Raw genomic sequence first — 6,041 nt, forward strand, 5'->3', positions numbered from 1 at the left:
CCTTGGTGTGCTGCTCTGGAGCTCCAGTAACGCTGCCTTGGCAGATTTTCGAGGCAGTTCACAGGTAGTCATTCAGACGCTGTTCAGAACCCTCACGTAAGAAGTTAGCAGCAAGGCAGCTTCCAGAGCTGTGCTCTACTCCAGCCAGCTAGAAATTACGCTATTTTCCAACTTCATTATTACCTCTGTTTTTTATTATGGCATCGTTATAGTGAGAAAACTGGAAAGGAAGTGGGGATTGTATAATGCAGGAAATAGTGAATTAATACCTCTACCATATGATGGAACGGTGCAGAGCTGTGACTGTGTCAGGGAAATATAAAGCAAATAAAGATCATGCTGGCTGGGTGAGGATGGGACTTTTCCACTTGCTCAGAGGAGTATTAAGTTGCAAGAAGAATTATTTCTCAGAAATGCAAGATCTGCATTTTCTCTTCTCATGCACGTGCTCTTGCTTTTGATTAAAGCCATCATAGGGATATTGAATGTGGAGAGGAAAAATAAGCTTTTACGGTATGTAGATGGGCTTTAGCACATCAGCAAAAGAAAGCTGATTTATTGCCTGAGAAATCGTGTCAGGGCATTTTAAGGAGGGGGCTACGTATGGTAATAACAAAGAATTGTCTATTCCTTATTGTGTGCTTCTCCAGGGCTAAATCCCGAGGAGTGTTTATTGGCTCTTGAGCATTTATAACTACTGGCTTTAGTAGGCTGGGACCTGAATGGAAAGTGCAGCTTGTGACAGCCAGGAATGTAGAGGGGTTTGTCTTGTTTATTCTGAAAGTAGGCAGCGCTAAATAGTGCAAAGCATCTTTTTATTCCTTTCCCTGACACTTTTCGAATCACATTTGTATTTTCAGGCTCGCTGACCTTACAGTGACATGCACAAATCAGACAAATAGCCTGCCATTTGCTGTGTCCCCCTGAAATTTCTGTTGGAACATGGAAATTCCACTGCTCTAATACATGGAAATGGCTTTGCCTGCAGTTTCTGTGGACGTTCAGCTAAAACCCTTCATAAAATGTATCCCTTAAGAACCCCATTTTGTTTATAGCAGCACCAGCGGGTGGTTAGATGCGCACATGTATCATTTTTATTTTGACACTGCCTTTGGAGAAAGCGCAGGGATCACCTGGGGTAACCAGCCCCGCACACAAGCCGTGTGCGTTCTGCGGGGCAGAACTGTCAGACCTCAGCGAATGTGCTTTTGTAACAGCTTGTTGCTCCCCTCGCCGGGCTGCAAAGAGATGCAGCTTTTGGAAAGGATTTCTTATTTATGTGTCTGATGATCATTCCAAACGCCTGACAGCGCCGGGATGAAGATGCCACTTAGCTGAGTGAACGCCTTGGGAAGGGCTGCAGGCAAAGCGATAGCGGAGGGGAGAGCACAGGTATCAGTGGGGAAGCATCAGTGGGTGAGGAACTATGAATTTTAAAGGCTAAAATCCGGATTATACGTTTTCTAGAGGCTCTCGAAGGTTTAAACTCTTTACAGCCTGTTGAGAGCAGAATGATCTCTGACTTCCTGCGGGGAGGCCAGCGCAGGGGTGGAGGGATGCAGCTGTGTTACCGGCGTGGAGCAGCTGGACAAGGCTGGCAGGGGTGCAAGGAGGAATTTTACATCACCTGAAAACGCACGGAGGAGGTGGCAAGGAGTGACCTGACCTGCCATGGGTCCCTGGAAAGGCAGCAGCTCTTGCTGCCAACAGGACCAGCGTGGAGGGCTGGGGCAACCCCCGGCGACGCTTTCAAAGTCCAAGAGTTATATAGGAAAATTATGGGATGTGAAATAAAATACTAGGTGATCGATGAAAAACATACGTTTATTGAGATGTAACAGTCAATTGCATGGCTGTTAAAACAGCTATAACTGCGTATTAAATAATCAGTTCAGCTGGTATTTATTTAATATAATCGCAGCCTATTAAACCTGAATTAAGTACAGAGTTAAGTGTCTCTGGGACACACGGCTGAAAATGGTGCCAGGAACATTTTATGTTGCCTGAAACCCTTTGTGGAAAACTCCCACAAACACGGACTCTGCTGAATTATCCTTTGCTTGATGGGGGAAATAAAAGATGAGATTTTTTAATTTTGACCCGTACTGTAGGAGAAATATCAGTAACTGTCACCTAGACCCCGACTTAATCTTGGTGCTTAATTTCTTCAGGTCAAAAATATTTGAGTGGCTTTTTTGGAACTGTTCCTTTCCAGATTTTTGTATGGTTTATTTTCCTTTACTTGCACATCTTTGCTCCCCCGATTGCCTGATACTTACGCAGTTATTCACACCAGCACAAAGCGAGTCCAAAGTAAATGTAAAATGCTGCTAAATCAACACGGGATTTGCTCTGACCTGGCTGGGCTTACAAAAGGGAGATGTGGATAAGGAGAGGTTCACACTCTGCAAATGCAAGGTCGGAGGGCCCGAGGGGATGTAGAGTCCTCAAGTCCCAAAACTTCCCTTTCTGTTTCCACCAGCTCCAGGGGTTTGTGCCCATCCCATGGGCTCGGGTGTGGTTTGCTCCGTGAGTGTTCAAGCGCTGCTCTGAAGGGAACTGGCACACGGCAGCACCTGGGATGAAACTTTTATCTGTTGCTTTGTGGAATCGCTGCTGTAGAAATCCCGGGTTTGGGTCAAAGTTTTCACGTTTTTGCTTACTTCATGCCTCTTCTTTCTCTTTTTAGTGGCAAAGGAAACCAAGTGAAGACTCTTGTCTTTCAAAATAAATACCCAGACCGACTGTCACGTAAACGGCATATGGTGCGCATTATAGATTTATTTTCATGAAAGCTTACAAAGAAAAACTGCTGAAGTCAGGGCAGACCCTCACTCATTAACCCTCGGTGCCAGGGCTGTCTGCGGTGTTTTATGTGCGGATTATTTGTGTTTCTTTTACAGGACTTTGTCTTTCCCCGGCTTCCCGAGCCAATATGTCATTTCACCATTGCCGGGGTGTGGAAGCGCTGATGGCAATTCCTTCTCCCCGTCAGAGATCTCTCCCCTGATTGTGGCAAACACAAGGGGAGAGGAGGTGAGCGAACCCACGCCGGGCGCGATCCTGCCTCCCAAAAAAGCCTCTCCTCCCTTGCAGCGGGGGCAGAGAGAAGCCGGGGTTGCGCCAAGCGGGCAGATCCCGGTTCCTGCGGAACCTGAATGCCTCCGTGCAATGAATGCGGTGCCCGTTCCCCTCCCTGCGGCTAATTATCCCGTGTTTAACAAGCAGACAAAACCCCGCTGCACCTGCACAGCCCGGGGAAGCACAGCCAACAAAGCGGCGAGGCAGGGACCCCGCCGCACTGAAAGCCCCCGCATCCCTCGCAAGCACTGCTTAGAAAAAGGAAAAGAGAAAAGGGAGGAGGAAAAAAGAAAAAGGGGAAAAAAAAAAAAAAAAAGGAAAAAAAAAAAAGGAGGAGGAGGAGATTCGCTCGCTTGGACTTTTTCACTGCTGGAAAGAATGGGTGAAAGCCCCACAAAAGCGGCTTAATAAAGAGGAGAGGGAGAACAAGGCGAGAGGGGAAGTGCAGGGCAGGCTGAAAGGAAGGAGGGCTTTCCAGGTTGTATTGTTCCCTCCGCAGATCCTTAGTCAGCGTCTCAAAAGCCGTCGATGACATCAAGTCGATTGGTTTTGCCGCAGCGTTAAAAGTAGGCTGGAGGATCAATGCGTCCCTCTTCCGCACGAGAGCCGCTTGTCAGGAGGACAAAACGGGTCTCATTCCTGCCCCTACGGAGCGGGGAGCTCTGCTCTGATGTGATGCTGGATGGCCCCTTCACCTGTTCCTTTCCTTGGAGAGGTATTTTTGTCTGCCTCTTTGGCCAAGTTCTTCCTAAACATCGCTGCAGTTCAGCAATAGGCGAAGCTATTATTATTATTATTATTTTAATACAAAAGTTATCTAATGAGAAGAATATACATAATTTTTGACTTTCCATCCAAAAGTGTAGACTTGTTCCTCCCTGGTCCATATGCATATGAAAGGAAACCTTATGTAGAAACTGTGGGTTTTCACGGATGGGTTGTATGGATATTTGGCTAAGTTTTAGGACACAACTCTTAGAAAATGCTGCTGCCTTGCCGTGAATAGTGGTTAAGTCAAAGATGTGCCACGTGGGGAGATTCAGGCTCCCACGCTGGTGTAGGGCAGCTCAGGAGGGAGCAAAGTGGGGTGCATTGCTCACAGCCACTCGAGGGACAACCTGAACTGCCACGATTTTTTGTGTGGTAGATGAGCTGTGCTGCAGGAGGGAAACCAGACAGGGCATGGTTAGAATATCTTTCCTGAGATTGCTGAAAGAGTGAGTGTTGAGAATGGTCATAGATCTCGGGAGATTCTTACTTCCAGGCCAGTGTGGCCCTATCTTTAGTCATCTTTTCTCGTTATGATCTGTATGGGATGGAAATAATGGAGCCCACACAGCCCAGAGGAGCTCCCAGATCTGTTGTGCAAGGCATTTCTCCTCGGCTGAGTTAACACCCCCTGACCCACAGTTTGGTGCAGAATTCCTGAGAGAGATCTTACAGTGGAGAGTCTGTTCCCTGTGAATGAGCTCACTGATGTGAGGATTCACTGCTGTTTGTGCTGGGACACCCTGAGCACACCCACATCACCTTCACAGCATCCCCAGGAATGCCAGGCGTGGTGGACACAGGTGGGCAGTGCGTGAGTGACCGGTTGTGGGGTGATGCTGTCGGTGGGCTCTGGCAGCTGGGACTGCAGGGCAGTCAATTAGGAGATGGCTCATAAGAGCAATGAAGCCATTATGGGCTTCAGGCATAACATGGCTGATCTCAAAACACGAGCAGAATACAATCAGGCTTAAATAGGAGAGTGATCAGAAGGTCAGTCCCGACAAGAATCCCTAGGAGTCTAATATGCTGGACATAAATTAGTATCATCAGCTCAAACACCTCAAAAATGGGAAGTAAATTACTTCAGACACTCAAGACAGATGGTATCCACACAGCAGAGAGCCCATCTCTCAGAGCAGTGCCAGTTCCTCCCTCTCCTGCGGGCTGGATAGCAGCAGGGAGATGGGACTGTTGCTTGATGCTGATGTGAATTCCCCAAACCTCCTGGAAAGCAGAGAAGGAAAGGGGCAAAGAAAAGCGATTTTCTCCTGGGAACAGATAATTTTTCTGGAAGTACTGCTTCCATTCATCCAGAACATGAGCAGCAGAGAGAAAAAACTAGTTCACTAACCCAGTCTCCTGCTGGGTCCTCCTACAGTGATAAAAATATGGCTGGAAAATGTCTGTACTGTTTATTACTTTGAAGTCAAACGTGCGCCGGTTATTTTCAGAAACAAGGGAGAAGAAATGCTTTCTGGCTGGCTCTGAGTTGCAAGGTCATGTGACAAATTTCCCTTTCCCTGTCCCCCTGCTTTTATACACACATGGAAATGCCGACATGGATATTTTCACGTATCTATCGAAAGTAGACTTGGTGTGCTGTTTGGAGATGTGTGGCACGGGAATAAATCACAGAGGAGAGCAAGGGAGGAACACGTGCTGCTGCCTGGCAGCTTGGGTTGGCTCAGGGCTGCACAACTGAGCAAGACACGGCTCTGGAAGAGACAGGTGGATGCAGATCAAACAAAGTGGGCTTGGGAGGAGATTTAAAGGGTGTTTAGGGGGGGTTCAGCACAAGGCTGACAGCTTCAAGTGGGGAGAGGGTTCATGGCAAGGAGAGGGGAGAAGAAAGCTGGTTTCTCTGGTTCTCATGGCTGTAAGGTTTAAGAGGGGCTGCAGCCTTGGGGGACTCTATGGAAGTGGTGGAGGAGAGGGCACAGAAAACAACAGAGCCAGCCCTCTGCCTCCTGCAACCACTTGAAAGTGTCCCAGGACATCAGCCCCAAACAGCCAAGCAAAGTAAATCCAGACTTTAAAGAAAGCGCAAGGTTAAAGAAGATTATGGAGCTCTTTTGTTTCCTGCATGTCGGGTAGCTGCTATTTGCTTTCTGACCCTTGTGATTAGATAAAAGGAAAAAAGCCCTTGAAAAGGTGACTTAGGTGTATTCAGAGCCATGAAAATTAGAGCT

Source organism: Hirundo rustica, chromosome 13 (genome assembly GCF_015227805.2).
Source record: "Hirundo rustica isolate bHirRus1 chromosome 13, bHirRus1.pri.v3, whole genome shotgun sequence".
Taxonomy (NCBI): Eukaryota; Metazoa; Chordata; class Aves; order Passeriformes; family Hirundinidae; genus Hirundo; species Hirundo rustica.